Here is a 22,389-nt window from a genome sequence, read left to right as displayed (position 1 = left end):
ATAGAAAATATTTTCATGTTTGTCCCCAACCTAATCTTTCTACTTCTATCATATGGATTTTGCTCTTAATTGTTTCTAAAGCAGATTTTAACTCTGCTACTGCATTGTAGCTTTCTTTACAACTTTTCCATGTTTCTAGGTTGAATTTTATCATCACTAGCATCTAATTTAGTTCCATTTTATCTCATCCTGTCATTATTTTTCATCTCTTCCCTAACAAAAATGTATTGTAAATAAAAATAAATGTTATAAAAATATTCTTTGCTTTCATATTGATTGTAAACTTTTAATCTTTTCTTTGTATCTTAAGGAAAATGTACCTTTATATTCATATTAAAGAAAATTTTTAAAGTCTCATATTGAATACGTTTCATTGCACACATCTCTCAGAGTATACAACTTTCACTACTTTTTCGCACATCTTTCTTCTATAGGCTTCATCTAGATACAATATCTTACCTGTACACATCTGTACCTAGGAAGATTGCACTACTGGGACATCTCATATACCTGTATGACTATAGAAGAGTGGCCATGATAGGGATGGCAGGAAAGGAAATGTCCCTAGTCAACATAGTGTCTTTGGTCTCTGGTCCGCAAAGATCTGATATCACTGATACAGGAGTGTTAGTGGTTGGTAGAAATCTACATATAGTCTAATTTTGTTAAAAAGAAATTTCTTATAAGATTTTGCAGAATTCATGAAAATCCCTAATTTCTAATGCTGCTGAAGTATTCTGCCCTTAAATAGCAGAGGAATCTGTGAGCATTTCATTGGATGTTGGGAGAAGAAAAACTGTTCCTTTTAGATCACCTCTATTATCCCAGAACCAACCTCATCATATATAGTTAAACAAAAATAAGCAAGCTTATTCCCCTTTTGATACAATTCTATTTTGCACCTTTTACCCATGCATTCTTTTCTATCTCAAGAACTTGGCAATGCATATGAAAAAAGATAACAGTTTATTTTTATAAATAGATATATTAGTACACTTAATTCCATGCTGACATTTAAAAAATTAAGGAAAAAATAGGCACTTTTTTCCTGAGTCTCAACTAGATTCTTAAAAGCCAAAGGCAATCCATTTCTAACAATTGATCTGCTAATAGTGACTCCTGTAAAAACATGAAAGAGGGGAGTCTCCAAATTTCACTTTTATATACATTTGCATTTTTAGATTTTTCTTAACAAAATTTGTAATGAAGGGTAAGCATAAAATTTTAAATACTTTGAGCACCTAATACGTATAAGATACTATTGGGTTGGCCAAAAAGTTTGTTGGGTTTTTCCATAACACCTTATGGAAAATCTTATGGAAATGTTGTCCAACCCTATACATTGGCCTCCCTAAGCTATCAGACACAGTCTTTGCTTACACTATAGATAGAGAAGCCAGAACACATTCAAGAAAAGAAGGCTAACCATATTGTTTCTGCTAATTGCGGTGTCACCCCTACCTAAAATGAGTGTTTCTGAATCGCAGAAGCTCAAAAGTCCACCACCCCAAGGATCACAGTCAATGCTTCCTGCTTGTCAAGCTAGAACTGAATTAGACTTTGGGAATCTGTATTTCCACGAGATGCATTTTAGACTTTTCTAAATAAAAATGAAGTTTCTGAATCAGAGTTTTTAACTAATAAATAAATATGTGGTCTATATGGACCTATTACTATAACCATTTATAAAAGGATATCATATTCTTTTGTCCATTTCCCCAAAATTTCTTTCCATCTACCTATGCTGCTGGAACTGAAGCTCTGCTTTGAGGATGGTAACCCAATCCAATGTCAGGAGAGTTTTCCTTTGAAAAGACCTGTCACTTTGTGTCAATTGTAGGAATTTGTGTCAATTTCTGAAGTCATTTCATATTTGCTTTGCATTACATCATTTTGCCCATGCCTCAAGCAACTGAAGATGTACCTGAAAATTTATTGGACAAGACAGTTCCCTTCTAAGTGCAGATAAGCCTGAAAGGCAAAAGTGAAAAACAGTCAATGTTTTAGGAGAAACTAAAATATCTAACTAAAATGGCACAAAACTTGAATGTTTGTATTCAATCTGGTGTCATTATCACTGACTCAAAAAATAATAAATTGAGCTAAAATTAACTTACATTTGATTCTCTATTTTTCTAGCTTTTTGTGAATCTTTGATCTAAACTTTATATATATAAACTTTATATTGGGTTGGCCAAAAAGTTCATTCTGCTTTTTCCAGAAGACGTTACAGAAAAACCCACACGAACTTTTTGGCAAACTTGATATTTTAAAAATACCTATCTTTTCAATAGTTGGAATTTATATTCAAGGATAAAATAAAACTGCTGTCTTACACACAATAGACTCTATGAATTGAGTTGCTTTTCTAACAGTAGGGAAATTTGCATCCCATCACCATCACTTTCACCACTTTTTATCAAGGAATAATGTGGTTGGGAGGTAGACTTGGTCCAATTATCTGAAGAGACATTATACTTAGCATCATAATTTAACTGGCTGGAAGATGTTTGGCTTTTTTCCCAAGGTTTGTTCTTTTTGAAAATAAATAAGTACTTAAAATTGAGGGATGCAAAAGCATCTACCAGTCTTGAAGTTCTTCTAGCCTCAAATTTAAAAATGTTTTGGCATCTACATTTGTTTTGCTCTAAAGCAGGGCCACTTAAAATTTAGCATACCGTACTGAGTTAGAAACATAAGGATTAATATTCAACATATAGACAATATATGAAGGAATAGGTCTTTTATGACATTTCTTTTCATGAGTGAGAAGGGACCTAATAAATTACTTTATTAAATCTCCTCTCACAAGAGAAGATAAATGTCATCAAAGGCTTAAGCTCTCATGTATTACATATAATTCACAGTTCTTCTGTCTATCTTCCTATATTGCTATATTTTGTCAAAATCTTCCAATGGGCTTTACTTCACCATCAAATTCTCTTTAAGATAAAAAAAATGAAACAATACATTGAAAAGAAAATGTCTGATTTCATTTAGGTTGTTGCTCTACTTGGTGTATCTGCTCCCAGATTGCTCTTATACTTTTATAATTTTTTTGTAATTGCTCATCTCCAAGGGCTGAATAGATGAGAGTAGTTATAGCATTGATTTTTTATGTTGAATAAGAATTTAGACATGTTTTATATCCTTTTCTAGGCATCCTTTGTGTCTTTCTGGTTTTTCTTTGTCTCAAGTGATGTTGTTTCTCCCAAAACTTTTACCTCCTCTTAGATAAAGTTATCATCAAACACCCAGTTATGTAAGTTAGACACAAAGATGTCATGATGACTTGCAAATAACTTGGCTCCATGTCAAAAAACCTTAATGCATTTTAAATAAAAAATAAAACCCAAAATAATCAGCAATGTATGATTCACAATATCTGGCATCCAGTGAAATATAACTATATTACTATATATAATACAAATATCACTACATGAAAAATAACAAAATTTGAAGCACAACCAAGAGAAAAGGCACTTAATAAAACAGAGCCAGAAATAACAGAGACGATGGAATGAGATGACAAAACTTTAAACCAGCTTTCACAAATATGCCCAATGATTTAAAGGAATGCATACATTTAATGAATAAAGAAATAAAAGATATTTTAAAAGAACAAATGCAATTTCTAGAGCTGAAAAATACAACATTTGAAATTTTTAAAAAATCACTGGATACACTTAACATCATATTAAATCCATCAGAAAAAAAAATCAATGAACTTGACATAATAGTAAAATATATTCAAACCAAAGTATGGAGAAAAAAAAGACTGAAAAAATGTTTTCGATCTCATGTCACCTGTGGGACAATAATAAGTGGTTTAATATATATATGAACTACTTGAGGTCAAAGATAGGGAAAAGAATTTTAAAAGGGCAGAAAAAAAACATAGGAAGAAATATGAACTAAAATATTTCAGATTTGATAAATTAGTAGCACAGATTCAAAGAAAGCCACACCAGGAACCATTATAATTAAATTGTCTAAAAACCAAGGATTTAAAAAAATTTTTTTAAAGCAAGAATAAAAATATGACATTTTATATATAGAAAACATAAACATAAAAATGACTACAGACTTCTCATCATGAAAAATACAAGACAAAGTCAATAAACTGACATATTTAAAGTGCTAAAAGAAAGAAAAGTCAACAAATAAATCTATATTAAGTGAATATTTGTTTCAAAATTGAAGGTTAAATAAACACTTTTTCAGACAAGCAAAGCCTGGAGAATTCATACCCAGCAGAGTAACGCAGGAAGAAATGTTAAAAACATTAAATGTCAAATGTTAAAAAAAAATTCTTCACTCTGAATGTATACAGATGTATACTTGGAAAAAAAACATACCTGAAATAATACATACATAGATAAATATAAAAGATCCTTTCTTTGCTTTTAAATTTTCTTTAAAAGACAATTGAATATTTAAATTTATAACAACAAAGAGTAGGGCTTATATGCAAGAGAAAAAATATGATAAAAATGGCACCAAGAATGAAAGGGGTAAATAGCACTAGATTGCTGTAGTTCTTTACATTATGTGTGAAGTGGTGTGATACTTAAAGCTAGACCAAAGTTAGTAAACTATGATCCATAGGCCAAATCTGGCCTGTGTCCTGTTTTTGCAAGGCCCACAAGCAAAACATTTCTACACTTTTAAAGGGTAACAAAAAGAGAATATATGACAGAGATATTATGTGGCCCATGAAGCTAAAATATTTACCATTTGGCCCTTTACTGAAAAAATCTGTCAACTACTGTGATAGATTAAAAATGCTTACTGAAAACTCTAGAGAATCTAATAAAAATGTAAAGCACAGAGATATAGCCAACAAGCCAAAATAATGGAAATAAAATGGAATACTTAAAAAAACTAAAAAAATACTAAGAAAAGAATAATTAATTTTTAAAAAGAAGGAAAAAAAATGTCTACAGCCATACCACCCTGAACTTGGCTAATCTTGCCTGATCTCGGAAGCTAGGCAGGGTCAGGGCTAGTTAGCACTTGGATGGGAGAAGGAAAAAAGGTCAAAAAGAGCAAAAAAACAAAAAAAGGGAAAAAATAGCAAAAGTATAGATTTGAACTCGAGTATCATAACTGCATTAAATACGAGGGATTGAAACACTCCAATTAAAAGGCAGAGATTGTCCTTTTGGATAATATAGCAAAACCTGATTACACTCTGTCTACAAAAAAAGCTACTTGAAATATAGAGATACATATATGTTAAAAGTAAAAGCATTAAAAAAGATATACTATGCAAACATTAGTCAGAAGAAAACTGGAATGTCTATACTAATATCTGTGAATAATATTTCAAAAATCTCTAAATAGATTTCTTTTTATGAAGTCTACAAAATAAACTTGATGAAAGAGACTATTACCCAGGATACAGAGATTTCAGAATGATGAAAGAGTAGATACCTAAAGAAGACTTAAATATCCCAAATTCATATGCACTTAAAAAGAGAGCTCCAAAAATATATAAAGAAAACCTAAGAAAACAAACAAACAAAAAACTGCAAGAAGAAATAGGCAAAATCCAATTATTATTAAAGATTTCAATATTCCTCTCTCAGTAATTCATAGAACTAGTAGACAGAAAACTGGTAAATATATAAAAGATCTGAACTACACTATCAATTTTACCTAAATGACATTTATAGAATACTCCATCTAACTACTAGAGAATACACACTACTTTCAAGTGTACATTGAACTTTATACAAAACCATATGTTGGGCTATAAACCAAGTTTCAATAAATTTGCAACTACTGAAATTATACAGAGTATATTCTTGACCACAACTGAACTAAACTAAACCAGAAAGGAATAACAATAGGATATTTAGAAAATTCTTGAGTATTTGAAAATTAAACAACACAATTTTAAATAGCCCATGTGTCAAATCTCAAGAGATATTAGAAAATACTTTGAAGTGAATAATAATGAAAAGACAACAACATTTACATCTAGGGTAGTGCTTAAGGCAATATTTATAGCTTCACATGTTTAAAAAAAAAAGAAAAAGTTTCAAAAATAATTATTTAAGCTTCTGCCCTAACCTAAAAAAAGAAAAATAAATCAAAACAAAGTAAGTAGGGGGAAAGTGTTGGGAAAAAATGCTCTATGACTATTTGCAAATGTATGTACGCTCAGGACTTTCTGAGCAAAGAGAACTAACACCTGACACCGGGGTTAAAAGATGAATGAATAGCAACCCTAAAAGAAAGAGACTTCCTAAGATTTAAAGATATCTCCCCAGAGACGTCTGTTTACATTCCAAAGAACAATAAAATCTTAGAGGCTTTACCCACCTACTCTCAGAGGAAATTCCTTTACTTTACAGAGTTAAAGTCAGTCTCTCTCTCTCTCTCTATGTCTGTCTGTCTGTCTCCCTCCCTCTCCCTCTCTGCCTCTCTCCTTGACTCCCTCTCTTTCTCATTCTCCTGGGCAGCAGGAGGAATAGATATGTCATCTGCCCTATATAAGCTCCAAAAGTCATAATTTCAGAGTTCCTCTCCTGTGCATTGTGTGCAAAAGTGACATCTGCTTTCATTGTTTTGTCCCAGGGAAAACACAGATATGGGGAACCAATACAAGATGTTTTGTCAATAATTAAAGGTCTAGCTTCAGATTCTGACCAAGAGCTAAACTAAACCAAACTAAAAGCTGTTCTTTTTAAAAGGTCAATAAGATAGATAATTCTCTATACAGACTAATCAAGAAAACAAAGAACACAAAACATAGCTATATCAAGAATGAAAGAGATGGCATTATTACAAATATGGAGTATTTGGTGACAAATTTAAATATGTACACAATATTTCTGAGAAAAATTAAAGATGACCTAAATAAATGAAGAAATATAAATATTCATAAATTGGAAGTATCAGTATTGTTAAAGTAAAAATTATCCCCCAGATTAATCTAAAGATTAATGGAATTCAAATCAAATTCTCCAAAATCTTAATTCTAGAAACTGCCAACTTTCTTCTAATAATTATATGGACATGTAAAAATCTTATACTAGCCAAAATATTCAGGAAAAGAAAAGCAAAATTAGGAGTCACACTATTAAATTTCAAGACAATATGAAACTATAGTGATGAAGACAATGTGTTAATGGTGGTATAGAGATACAATTATCATATAGACCAATGGAGAAAAACAGAAAGTCTGGAAATAAACACACACGTATACAGTCAATTGACTTTTTGACAACGGTGTCAAGATAATCATAGGGAAATTATTCTTTTCAACAAATTTTGCTGTAACTAGATATCCATTTTACAAAAATAACTTTTCCTTGCCTCACACCATACACAAAAATTAATTTGCAATTGACCTAGATGTAAATGCTAAAACTATAAACTTATGGAATAAAACACAGGATTAAAACTTCCTGACTTGGGGGCAGGCAAAGATTTCTTAGAATAGACACCAAAAACATGAACCATAAAAAAATTTTATCAACTGACATAAAAATCAAAAACTTCTGATCTTTGAAAGACATCATTAATAAAATGAAAAAGCAAACCACAACTGGGAGAATTTATTTGCATTATTTGTATTACATGATATGTTAAAAAATTGGGAAGCAATATTGTAAGTGTATAGGAGCTCCTACAACTCAATATTAAGTAAGAAAAGAACACTATAAAAGTGGCAAAAGATCTAAAATCATCTATCAGAGAAGATATAGGAATGACTAATAAAGAGATGAAACGATGTTCAACATCACTAGTCATTAGGGAAAGGCAAATTAAAATCATAATTAAGTACCACTACATACTGACTAAAGTGCTTAAAATGAAAATGATTGACTATTTCAAGTGCTGGCAAAAATATTCAGTGACCGAAACTCTCTTATATTGCTGGCTGGAATGCAAAATGGTAGATTAAATCACTTTGGAAGTCATTTTGGCAGTTTCTTTTAAAGTTAAATATACATTTACCATGATGCAGCAGTTTTACACCTAAAAGAAATCAAAACACACATCTACATAAAGTATGGTAAATAAATACTCACAGTAGCTTTATTCATTAGAGTCTAAAACTGGAAACAACTCAAGTTCCCATCAAGAGATAAGTCAATAAACAAACTGTGTCATTCCTTACAGTGAAAATACTACTCAGCAATAAAATGGAATAAATTACTGAGATCTGCAACAACATAAGGGAATCTCGAAAACATTATTCTGAGCAAAAGAGTAAGACACCAAAGAACACCCATTGTATGATTCATTTATGTGAAATACGTTAACAGCCAAAATTAACCTACAAAGAAAGAAGATGAGCGGTTACTCGGAGTCTGGGATCGGTACTAGATGAGGGTAAATACGACATTTTTTTGAGGTGATGGAAATAGTCTACGACGGTGAGTCAAAAATTAGAATTTAGAAATTTAGAATGTAGAATTTACAGAAATTTTAATATAACCAGAGTGCAGGTAATTTTTGACTCACTCTCGTATATAATGACTGTGGTGGTTACACGAATGTATAAATTTGTCAAAATTCATCAAGCTATTATATATTTTAAATGCTTACATTTTATTAAATGTAAACCATACCTCAACAAATCTGACTTTTAAAAAAAGATGGCATTTAATGGCAGTATCTTTATATTTCAGCCTCTCATTCCTAACCAGAACTTCCTTGAAAACAGTAGTCATGTTTTATTCCATTCCCAGATACTAATACAGTGCCCCATAGATGGCATGTAAAACATAAATATTGTATGAATAAAAGATAGGTATTGGAATAAACAAATGAATATACTGACAAAATAATAAGCCAAAACTTCAAAAATGAATAAAATTTTGAGAGGCATCATGGAAAGACTCCCTGTCTGACTGTTCTTCTATGAACCTACCATGACACATTTCCTCATAATCCACCATTGGACACCTTGCATAAGAGGTATTACTTTCCTAAGATTCCAATTCTTAAATGCACATACATCTGCAAGGGGATAAAACATTGCGCCATTAGCACCAACTGAAATTAATACATCAAATTTGCTAGTATTTTGGTAAGCACCTTGTAGAATAGGTAAAAATTTCTAATGTTTGATATGGGAAAGAGAGAAGATGGGAAGTCTTACGGTATTATTGCTAGAGAGCATTGGCTGGGTGGCAGGTCCAGGGCAACTGAAGCTGCGAGGGGTACTCTGCATTTGAGCAGTCAGTGATGTACTGAAAGGAAAAGAAACGTGCAAATAGGAAGGGGAAAACACAGGAAACACTTTCTGATCTTTTTATTGACATTTTCCCCCTAGAACAAGCTACAGGGAGAGTCACTCTGTCTCCAGAAACATTCCAGGAGATGATTCTTTGGGAGAGTAGCCAACACAAGGACCCATCTGTGCAAGGAGCCCAGAATGGGAAGCTTCTCAAACTATTAACTTTCCTTTCCCCCAGAAAGCCCATTTCTGGGCTGAAATATACTGTTGTGACGCCTCCACATGGTTCAGCAAAACAGACAATAAATTGACTTGAACTTAATTGGTACTAAGCAAAGAAAACAAGCCTTGAGTTTTGGAAAATGATTCTTTTCTTCCATAATGCCCATGTCAAGTAGAAATCATGTAGATGAAAAACATAATTCACTTAAAATTTTGGATAGTGTGGCAGAGAAAATGCGTATCAAATCACATTTCATATTCTTCCTTCCAGGACACAAGAAACAGTGTATTTCCCAGTAGCCTCATAGTTAGGCAGGACCAGAGACTCATTCTGGAAAATTAACTGAGTCACTTGTGGGTGGAGACAGTGAAAAGCCCTTTCACAATTCTTCTGTCCCCCTCTCTTCCCCTACCTTGGTCACTGGTGACATTTGATCTAGATGCTGGAAGCTCCATTCACTGGGGCACGTGGGTGATTGCAGAGAAGACCCCATCCTCTGCCTTGCCAGCCTTCCTTGGACATGTTACAAGAGTTAGAAACAACTTCTGATGTGCAAGATCCGTGAGATTTGGCTTAATTTAGCCCATCCTGACTAATACACCTAGTCAGTGTTTTACGCAAAATAATTATAATGATTTCCCTTTAAAAATCTACATTAGAATCACAAACATAAAAAGAAAAAATCTTTTGAGCTGGGGGAAGAATGGGAGTTTCTTCAATGCTCCCCCACTTGGCCCAGCTACAGTAATATTTGTTTTGTGTTTTTAAATTTTTTAATGTATCACTATTTCTATTTATTTTTAATATCATGGAAAGTTTTCAAAAGCTTGGCAGAGTCCAATCAAATTTAAAGTGCAAAATCAACATCATTGACAAGCAAGAAGTATACTAATTGAAATACAATGATTTGTGTATATATGTGTGTGTATGTATATGCACAAATATGCATTTAACTTATGATTTAACACAAATGTACATGGAAGGTGGAAGGTATATTTAATGCAATTATTCTTTACCTTTCCAAATTTTTATTTCTTTTATTTAGGTATTTCATATTATAGTTCTACATAAAAGATTCACAAAATGCGTTAAATTCAAAAATGAGACTTCTCAAGAAGTAGCTAATAAAAACAGATTTTTTCTAAAATACAGTATAATATTTTTATTCTGTAAAGCAAAAGTCAGCAAACTTTTTCTAAGAAAAGTAAGAAAGTAAAATCTTGGGTTTTGTGAACCACATATAGTCTCTATCACGTATTCTTCGTGCATGTTTGTATGTGTGCGTGTGTGTGTGTGTGGTTGTGAGTTTATCTGTAAAACTGTAGAAACCATTCTTAGCTCTCAACTATAAAAGAGGCCAAGGATCAGATTTGGCCCACGGACTAAAGCATGCTTTCCCTGCTATAAAGAGTTTACTCTATTAATAGCTATGATAACCCTACCATAGCACCTTGCTTTTGAAATCATCATTTAAAGGAAAATAGAAATACCTCAGTTGTTTTGAAAACTGCTGAATTTCTCTGAGTACTTGCATTCAAAATCTTTCCATTCCCATGCAAAGCTATCCTTCTGCCTGAAGAGGAGCTCCTTATCTTTTTTTTTTTTTTTTTGGCTTTAACAATAGAAATGTTTAATGCTCATAATTCCAGCATTACTGCCACCATTCAAGTACCTTTCCAAGTTTGCGAATTCCTTACCACATCTGCTCCACATTCTTGTGACGAGCAAGAGATGGAAACCCTTCATTTTTTGAGGGTACACTGAAAATTTTTTTAAGAACTTTTATTGAGATACAGTTAACAGACAATAAACTGCATATGTTTAGAGTGTACAATTTGGTATTTTTTTTCTTATTAGTAATATATATATGGCAATCCCAGTCTCCCAATTCATTCCCCCCCAACCCTCCCTGCTTTCCCCATTTGGTGTCCATATGTTTGTTCTCTACATCTGTGTCTCTATTTCTGCCTTGCAAACCAATTGAGGGTACACTGAATTTTTAACTTTTTTTTGTGATAACATATGCATAATCCATTTTAACAATTTTTAAATGTGCATTCTAGTGGCATTAAGGACATTCACATTGCTGTGCAACCATCACCACCATCCATCTCTAGAACTTTTTTCATCTTTAAGACTGAAACACTGTATTCATTAAATAATAACTTCCCATTTTCCCCTCCCCCCAGATTCTGGCAACTACCATTTTATGGCAGATTGAATTTCAAACATGTTTTGAAACCAAGAGCAGTAAATGATATTTAGTATGTATATAATCTAGAGAGCATAACTGAATCCTTTTTTTGGTTAGTTAGGGTCTGGATGTAAGTTCACAGTTATTACTACATAATCACATTTGAGGCTATACATGTATAATACATTAATTTGGCAACTGCCGTGTGGTTCAGTCTCTCCCAAAGGTCCCAGAGGCATCCAACTTTTTAATTCTTGTATTTATTCAAGCCACCCCCTCATCTCTATGTATTTTTATAGAAATACGTTATCATTTCAGACTTTGAGCTTCCAAAGAGGGACCTGCAGTACTTTAAACACTCAGTTTGGAGATGTTTCTTCTATTAAATTAACTGAAATGTAGATGTCAGTAGAAGTTTAGCTAATTCTTCGAGCTGCTTTACCCTGTTGCCTGGTATAATGTTAAAATACATATCCGTGTAAAATCGAGTGTCCCTGAGAAAGACTCAATGTTCCACAGCAATGGAGAAAAGATGAGGTTATCTCTGAATCTGCAATTATAAAAGTAATCCTGCCTAGCCCCTGAGTCCAGTACATCTCAAGTGCTCTGTGAGAACTTCAGGAAGCCATTTGGCTCCGTGTCAGCATCTGGGTTCTCGTCTGTGTAGCATGAAACACTTACACATCTTATGGGTGTGGTAGCAGAGCATAAATGAGCTCCCAACTCTTCTATGAATCTCTAGGGGGCTGTTAAACATTGGAGAAATTCACATTTACCGGTACTTCTTAAGGCCAGAATCCCCCTTGCAGCTTTTATTCTGGAAATGCACTTTCCACATCAGTTCCTTGGAAAGTGGGTCATGAAGAAAAAAGCACTGGCCTGGGTTCAGACTGAGAAAGATTTAAAATCTGCCCCCCCCCCCCATTTATCAGCCAAAAGACTTGAGCAAAGGACTTCATCTTTCTGAGCCATGATTTTTTTCCCAACTGTATAGGTAATAACTCCTATCTTAAATGTTGTTAAGATTAAATTAAATAACCCACACAAGGAGACTGGCACAAGGTAGATGCTCATTAAATGGTGGCTATAGTTTTACCTACAGTTCCTTGAAGACCTTGGGATAGTCTAGCATCTTCTTGGAATCTATATAAGGTGAAGACTATATAAGCAGCAAGCCTTCTCACACTGTAATATGTCACTAAAAGCAAGATCACATTGCAAGGTAGAAATATTTTATAAGAATTTCCTGTTTTAATTAAAGTTTATTATCAGTTGTTCCCCTCTATCTTTAATCTGGTCTTCTTAACTTAGGATTTTAAGGATAGGTAACTGCTAGTGTCTGCAGTTAGCCTGAACCACAATTTGGAGTTCTTGGATCCTAAACCCTAATAGGTTTTACTGACAGAAGATGTTATTCTTCTCCCCTTCAGTTTAATAAACACCACTCTTTCAAAAATGTTGAGGAGATCGTGGGGATTCTGGCCCTTTATCCACTGAGTTGACTCATGCTGAGGAGAGAAAAAGTGGGCTTCTCCAAGAAGTATGATTTCCTAGCCAAGGGCTTGGCTATTCCATCTAGGGCTATTCCTGCCACTGCCAAGTTTACTAAAAGAATTACTTCCTGTTCTTACATACTGACTCCTTCTAACAGAACAATGGAGATCAAATGCCAGTCCTGCAAAGAGCAAAGGCAGAAGACCATCAGCCTCTCCTTGACTACAGTGGTCTCTCATGTGCCCTAAGAGATTTCCTCTAAGCAGTGTCTCAAGTATGTAAGGGCTTTGCAATACCTCCACGTTCTTATATGAGTCACAGAGAGCAATCATCAAGAGGAGACATCAGAAACAATCCAGAGTATCCCATCGGTGTCCAAGATGGATTTGCAAACCACCTTTAATAATATTCCAGGAATACTCTTTGTGTAAGGCTATGATTAAGATTCTTCTCTCTAACCCACAAAGAACAATAAATGCTGCTGTGTTTCTGACATGGAAACATGCTAAAATGCCAGATACTACCTGCTTGAAATAAGATGTTTCCAGGTAGGATTTTTCTTACATACCTCAAATTAGGAAATGGGGATGCTTTTACAAGATTTTTACATTGTGTCTTACCAAGGAAAATTCTATGTTGGTTCCAAACAGAGGCAACATTTTATCATATCCTCTTCAATATTATACAAATCATTTTCTATTGAAGTCTAGTTATCTTTAATTTCAGGTATCATTTAAAATCTCATGAATACAAATATTTGTTTTGATATTGAGAAAAGAACTATATAAAATTCAAACTCTTCTTCCTTTCAGTTGTGCTAAATAAATGCTAAGAATGTGACACAGTCTCCAATTACTACCTGAAACTAGTAGGAATTAGTAGGAAGCAAAACGTTTATTAAAGCCTGGAAATTTAGAATAGAAACAGAAAATGGTGGAGGTACCTGCAGAGCTCATCAGATCCCTAAACTAAACTATCCTGCTCAGAAAGTCTTACAGAGCAGGCAGTTTTCAGTTATTTTAATAACTGGAGATAGAATTTAACTTTCTGACACGCTGTGAAGTTCTTACCTTGAACTAGCATAAATCGCCCTTGCTGCAGTTTCAGCTCACCTCCTGCAGTTTGATCCTTCGTGATCAGGAAGAACAGCTGGTCTCCATCATCCTTACAATAACCATTCATATTCCCAAAGTTATATCACCCTTGGGTTTCCTCTTCTCCAGGCTAAAAAGCCCAGTTCCTTTAACCTTTCCTCAGAGGTCCTATTTTTCAGCCATTTCATCATTTTCGTTGATTGCCTCTGGACTCTCTCCAATCTCTGTATCTCCTGTCAGTTGTGCTTCTCTGAAACTAGAGCAGGACTTGATGATCTAAGACCGTACCACTGCTAAATATACTGGAAGGATTGTTTCCTGTTCTCACAGCTCAGCTTCCCCTAACAGAACAATCAGGATCAAAAGCCAGACCCTCATAAAATCCACACTACCTTTCTATTCCTACTGCTCCCCCCACCCTCTGTCCTCACACAACATCAATAGAGATGAAATGTATTTTTGCACTGGCGAAATTAGGAAAGGGGGCAAGTCAGGCTTAAGAGACATACCCGCTTTCAATTCGGCATCTTTCCTGTCTCATGCCTCCCATTCCTATCTCTGGCCTTGTCAGGACATTTCTCTTGCCAGCCTCTGAATATTTACAAATTTATGTCAACAGTCTCTGGAGGTTCTCCCTGCCTCGAGGCCCCCGTCTAAGATTCGAAGAGCTCTCCAAACATCTCTCTTCATCTCCGTCTCTTTCTTCAAACTCTCAACACACAGAGTTCCTTTCAGTACAAGTAAAAGAAATCCAGCTCAAGTCATTGATAATAAGAGAGAGATGCCTATATTGTTCAGTTTTGCACGTTTGTAACATTTATAGAAATGTTATCATAATATATACATTTTTGGTAACTTGCTATTTCCAATCATGTAATGCTCATGTGTTTTAACTATGTAAATGCATATATCTGAGGTTCAGTTTTTTCACTTCTGTTTAGGGTTGCAATATTTAAGTTATTGCAGTTGTCGGATTTAACTATCAATGAACAATTCGATTATTTCCAGATTTTTCTGTTATTTTAAGCAAAGCAGTTATGAAATTTTTTAACATATTTCCATGTGCATATGTGCAAGGTTTTCTCTAGGGTATATCCCAGGAATAGAATTGCTGAGTCATTAAGTATATGCATTTTCAACCTTAATAGATGTTCAATAACTTTCATAGTAATAATTTACATTTCCACGGTAGTGTGTATGAGTTCCTGTTGCTTTATTTCCTCTTCAACATTTTTTTTATTGTCTGATTTTTTAAATTTTGCACATCTAATATGTACTAAATGATATTCCATTGTGGTTTTTATTTCTCTGGTGACTAAGATTGAGAGTCTTTACATGTATTCATTAGAAAATGTATTTTCTTTTCTATATTTCTGGCTCACCTATTTATTTATCAATTTATTTTGTGTTGATTTATATAAATATAAGGTTGTGTGTGTGTGTGTGTGTGTTTGGGTATGTTGTAGATATCAGTCTTTGATGAATATGTTGCAAAATATCAAATAGCTTATCTTTTTATTTTATGTTTTCTTTGGTTAACAGAAGTTCTTAATGTGGCAGATTTTTTTTCTACTTATGCATTATGCTTTTGGAATCTTTAAGAAATCTTTCCCTAACTCAATTACAAAGATATTCAACTACATTTTCTTTTAAAGTCTTAAAGTTTTGGTTTCACATTTAAAATTTTACTGTATGAGGTGTGTATAGTATGAGATAGGAATCCAGTTTAAATTTTCATACACAGATAAGCAGTGTTCACAATGCCGCTTATTAACCCATTTATCTTCAGTGCCAGTCCTGACATATATATACGGACCTTGTTTTGGACCTCTGTTCTGTTCTATTGATATTGTCTATACAAATACCAATGCCATACTACCTCAATTGCCTTAGCAAATTTTTTCACACTGTCTTCTTTTTTGAAAATGTCATAGCTTTTCTTGACCCTTTGCTCTTCCACATAAAATTAAAATTCCACTTGTCAAACTACACACACACACACACACACACACAAATAACCCTGTTGCTATTTTGACATTGCATCTATAGATCAGCTTATGGACAATTGATATATTTTTAAGATGTTGAATCATTCAGTCCATGAACATGGTAGATCTTTCCATTCATTGGCCTACTTTCATGACTTTCACTAAATTTTTACAATAGCTTCCACAATGATCTGCATATCTTCTTTTGTATTTGTTCCTAGACATTTTACTATTTTGTGCACATAGTAAATGTTTTTTAATTTTGTTACATTTATTAATAGTTTGCTGTTGGTATGTAAAATACAATTGAATTTTCATTGTATTCATCAAATTTGCTAACTCAATAATCCTAATTATCTCTACATTCCTTTTGATTTTCTATTTCAACAACTGTACCATCTACGATAACAGTTTTTATTTACAATTCCTTAACATTTTATTTCTTATTATTGTGTTACTACACTGGCTAGGACCTCCAGCAAAATACTGAAAAGAAACAGCAATAGGATGCTTTCTTTTCCTCCTACTGATAGTAAAGTTTTATTATCAATTATATTTGCTTTAAGATTTTTTATAAGTACTATAATATTTCCATATGTTCCTAGTTTCTAAGAAAAATTTAGTATCAGAAATCAGTATTGAATTTTATTAAATACTATTTCTGCTTCTAAGATAATAATTTTTCTTTTTTATTTATTTATATAATCTGGTTAATTACACTAATAGTTTGTCCAACATTAAACAAGTCAAGCATTCTTGAGAGAAACTATTTGGCCAAAATGTATAATCTTTTTCATGGATTTCTGAATTTGTTTTACTAATATTTTGTTAACATAAATTAATCTATGTTCATAAATTATACTGGTCAACAATTTTTCTTCTATTTTTCTTATCTGGTTTTTGTGTCAATGTTATACTAGCCTCCTCAAATACATTTCAGAGGGGTTCTTCTACTTTTTCTATTCTCTGGAAGATGTTTGTTAGACTGAAACCTGTTTCTTGAGTATATGTAGAACCACAGTTATAAACTGTCTGGGATTTTTCTTATTCTTTTGGGGACAGATGGCTGACTATTGATTCTAATTATTTAAAGTTGCAGAACTCTTATTATACATTGTATGAGTTTTGTTTAATTATATTTTTGAGAACTTGCCCATTTCATCTAAATTTTTAAATTATTTGCATAAAATTGATCATAATATTCTAGTTATTTTAATGTCTGCCACGTCTGCAACTTTGTCAACATTTTTCCTTAATGTTTTTGATGTCTTTTTTAAATTTTGATCAGTGTTTATCAATTTTATAATTTTTTCCAAAGAATTTAGTTTTGACTGTATTGAACCTCTATTTTATCTGTTCCAGTGTATCCAATTATTGCTATTATTTCCTTCTTTTACTTCCTTTTTTTAAAGTTTCCTTTAACTAATTACTAAAGTTAGATGCTTAAACTCCTGATTTTCAACCTTTTTTTGTCCTTATATAATCATTTAAATCAATGTATAGCCCCTTAATCCTCCTTAACTGCACAAGAGAAATGATAATATGAAAGTTGCCTTTTATCATTCAGTTCTAAGTATTTTCTAATTCCCTTTATGGTTTCTTTTTGACCCATAAATTATTTAGAAGTGGATTTTTAAATTTTCAAATATTTAGTTTTTATATTTGTTTGTCATTGTAATTTACTTGCCCTGTGGTCATGACCATTGCATGATAAGTGCTTTTTAATTTATTGACTTGCTTTATGGCAGAGTAGATGGTCAGTCACCACTACTGTCGTGTGAGCTTGAAAAGCATGTGTGTGCTCCAATTGTTGAGACTTAGTGTTCTACACAGATTGAGGTCGTTTGTTTTGCTGTTCAAATTTTCTCCATCCTTACTGATTGTTGCCTGCTAAATCTATTAATAACTCAGAGAAGAATCAAAATCTTGTATTATGTCACTTTTTCTTATAGTTTATCATTTATTTGCTGGATATAGTTTGAGACTATTATTAAATGGATATAAGTAATTCCTTTCCAATGAGTTAAAGTGTTTATCATTACAGAGCGATGTGACTCATCTCTGGTAATGTTTTCTGCCTTAAATTTTAATTTGTCTGATACAAACACAGCATTACTAGCTTACATTATTTGTTAATATTTTTGTGTTGTATCCTTTTCTAGCTATTTCTATGAACTCTTTCTATTCCTTTCTTCAGTTTGTAATTTATAATGACATATATATGTTTTATATGTTTTATATATAGATGATTAATTCAATCTGATAATATTCTCTCTTAGCTAAAAAATAAACCAATTTAAAATTGTTGTGCTTGCAAAATATAGGTATATGTTAAAAAAAAAAATTGTTGTGCAAGCTAGTATGTTTGAATTTATTTCCGATATCTTATTTTTGCTTTCTAATTTTTCCTGGTTTTTTGTTTGTCATTTTTTCTCCTTTTGTTTCTTTCATAGAATTTTTGCTTAGATCACATTTTGTATTTCTTTTCTGCACATTTATGTTGGTATCTGTATATTAAGATTTTTTAAATTAGACCAGAAATAGTGGGAAAAGATCCATATCTTTTCATGTGCTTATTGGCTATTTATGTATCTTCATTGCATAAATGTTTATTCAAGTCCTTTGCCCATTTTTGAATTGGGTTCTTTGTTTTAATGTTGTTGAGTGATAGGAGTTCTTTATATATTCTGCATATTAATCCCTTATCAGATATATGATTAGCAAATATTTAAGCCCATTCTGTGGGCTGCTTTTTTTCCCTGTGGGTTGTTTTTGACTTAATTTATAGTGTTCTTTGATACACAAAATTAAAATTTTGATGAAGTCCAAGTTTGTTTTTTCTTCCATTGTCTGTGCTTTTGGTGTCATAGCTAAGAAACCATTGCCAAATACAATGTCATAAAGATTTTCTCCTTGTTTCTTCTAGGTATTTTAGTTTTAGCTCTTACATTTAGGTCTTTGATCTATTTTTAGTGAATTTTTATATATAGTGTAAAGTAAAGGCCCAACTTCATTCTCTTCGTGCAAATATGCAGTTTACCTAACACTATTTGTGGAAAGAATGTCTTTTTCCCATTGTGCCAGTCTTTTAAAAAATGTTTTCATCCTACTGAGTCTGTATTGGTAACATTTTGTGGTGTTTATTTTCATTTCCCTGACTAATAATGTTGAACACTTTTAAATGTTTCTATTGGTCATTCTTATGTTTTCCTTTGTAAATTTCCAGTTCAAGTCTTTTTGTCCATTATTTTTTTGGGTTCTCTGCTATTTAAGTATTGTGTTGTAGGACTTTTATATATGTTTTAGATACAAGTTCTTTTTCAGATCAAGTATGAATATTTTCCTCCAGTCTGGTGTCTGTTATTCATTTCCTTAATAGTGTCTTTTAATGGGCATTTTAAATTTTGCTTACATTCATTTTATCTTCTTTATTTCTGGGGATTTCTAGATCCAATTCTTAGTAGTCTTTGTTTGCCACATGGTCATGAAGATTTTCTCCTATGTCTTCTACCAGAAGCAGTATATTTTACATTTTATGTAAAATGTACATTTTTGTCTATGATTTATTTTGAATTAATCTTTCTATAAGGTATGAGATGTGACTGCAGGTTCATTTTGTTCCACATAGATGGCTAGTTTTTCCAGCCTTTCTCCATTAAATTGTTCAGATTCCTTGGTCAAAATTAATTGATCACAAAAGAGTGGGGTACTTTTCTGGACCCTCTATTCTTATGATTGATTTTCTTTCATTCTCTATCTTGATAACTATAGGTTAATTACAGTAAGTCTTGAAATTATGCAGTTTAAATGCTCAAACTTAGTTCTTCTTTACCAACACTGTTTGACTATTCCAGATTCTTTGAAAGCCTATATAGATTTTAAAATCAGCATGTCAGTTTCTACCAAAAATCTTCCTAAATTTTGATTGGAATTTCACTGAACTTACAGATCAATTTAAAAAAATAATTCTAATATTGTTACAGTCCATAATCATAATATTTCTCTGTATTTATTTAAAAACTTTAATTTCTCTTAGCAATGTTCTGTTACTTTCAGTATATGGGTCTTACACATATTTGTTAAAAATTTATCCCTAAGTATATCATGCATTTTTCGATGCTACTATAAATAGTATTTTTAAAATATCATTTTCAATTGTAATTATATGAAAAAACAACTAATTTTTGGCCATTGACCTTTACACAGAGCAAGTATTGGACGTAAGGTAGTTATTCACAGGAATAGCTCCAAATAGTCTTCAGAGTTCCACTGCTTCTACTGCTAAACACTAAGCTGTAAATGCCTCGGGTAAAACTCTACCAGACCAGTCAGTAGTCTAGCAAATCACAGTAAGCTGAATTAACTTAAAAATATCTAGTTTTTGTTTTGTTTTCTGCAAGGCTTAACTGCTGGCCAAAAATACTTCAACATTATTTAAAGAGAAACAACAAAATCCAGGCACTCAACATTTTAACACTAACAACCAAAAATTTATAAAAAAAAAAAAAAAAAAAAAAAGGAAGAAGCAGAAAAATATGATCTATAAAGAGGAAGACAAAAAATCAGAAAATAGAACAAGATCTATTTGTAGTTTTTTAAGGAACCTCCAAATTGTTTTCCATAGTGGCTGTACCAACTTACAGTCCCACCAACAGTGCAGGAGACTTCCCTTTTCTCCACACCCTCTCCAACATTTGTGGTTTCCAGATTTTGTGATGATGGCCATTCTGATTGGTGTGAGGTGATACCTCATTGTGGCTCTGACTTGCATTTCTCTGATGATGAGTGATGTTGAGCATCTTTTCATGTGTTTGTTGGCCATCTGTATGTCTTCCTTGGAGAAATGTCTATTTAGGTCTTCTGCCCATTTGTGGATTGGGTTATTTGCTTTTTTGGTATTAAGCTGCATGAGCTGCTTGTATATTTTGGAGATTAATCCTTTGTCCATTGTTTCATAGGTAACTACTTTTTCCCATTCTGAGGGTTGCCTTTTAGTCTTGTTTATGGTTTCTTTCGCTGTGCAAAAGCTTTTAAGTTTCATGAGGTCCCATTTGTTTATTCTTGATTTTATTTCCATGATTCTAGGAGGTAGGTCCAAAAGGATCTTGCTTTGATGGATGTCATAGAGTGTTCTGCCTATGTTTTCCTCTAGGAGTTTTATAGTGTCTGGCCTTCCATGTAGGTCTTTAATCCATTTGGAGTTTATTTTTGTGTGTGGTGTTAGGAAGTGTTCTAATTTCATTCTTTTACATGTTGCTGTCCAATTTTCCCAGCACCACTTATTGAAGAGGCTGTCTTTTTTCCATTGTATATTCGTGCCTCTTTTGTCAAAGATAAGGTGCCCATATGTGTTTGGGCTTACTTCTGAATTCTCTATTCTATTCCATTGATCTTCCTTTCTATTTTTGTGCCAGTACCATACTGTCTTGATCACTATGGCCTTGTAGTATAGTTTGAAGTCAGGAAGCCTGATTCCACCAACTCCATTTTTCCTTCTCAAGATTGCTTAAAAAACTACAAATAGAACTACCATATGATCCAGTAATCCCACTACTGGGCATATACCCAAAGAAAACCATAATCCCAAAAGAAACTTGTACCATAATGTTTATTGCAGCACTATTTACAATAGCCAGGACATGGAAGAAACCTAAATGCCCATCAACAAATGAATGGATAAAGAAGATGTGGCACATACATACAATGGAATATTACTCAGCTATAAAAAGGGATGAGATGGAGCTATATGTAATGAGGTAGATAGAACTACAGTCTGTCATACAGAGTGAAGTAAGTCAGAAAGAGAAAGACAAATATTGTATGCTAACTCACATATATGGAATCTAAAAATGGTACTGATGAACTCAGTGACAAGAACAAGGAAGCAGATACAGAGAATGGACTGGAGAACTCGAGGTTTTGGAGGGGGCGGGGGGTGAAGGGGAAGCTGAGATGAAGCGAGAGAGTAGCACAGACATATATATACTACCAACTGTAAAGTAGATAGCCAGTGGGAATTTGTTGTATAACAAAGGGAGTTCAACTTGAGGATGGAAGATGCCTTAGAGGACTGGGACGGGGAGGGTGGGGGAGACTCAGGGCGGGGAGTCAAGGAAGGGAGGGAATACAGGGATATGTGTATAAAAACAGTTGATTGAACTTGGTGTACCCCCCCAAAAATAATAAATAAATAAATA

The sequence above is a fragment of the Hippopotamus amphibius genome, chromosome 8, assembly GCF_030028045.1.
Source record: "Hippopotamus amphibius kiboko isolate mHipAmp2 chromosome 8, mHipAmp2.hap2, whole genome shotgun sequence".
Lineage (NCBI taxonomy): Eukaryota > Metazoa > Chordata > Mammalia > Artiodactyla > Hippopotamidae > Hippopotamus > Hippopotamus amphibius.
Note: the sequence above shows the minus strand (reverse complement) of the source record.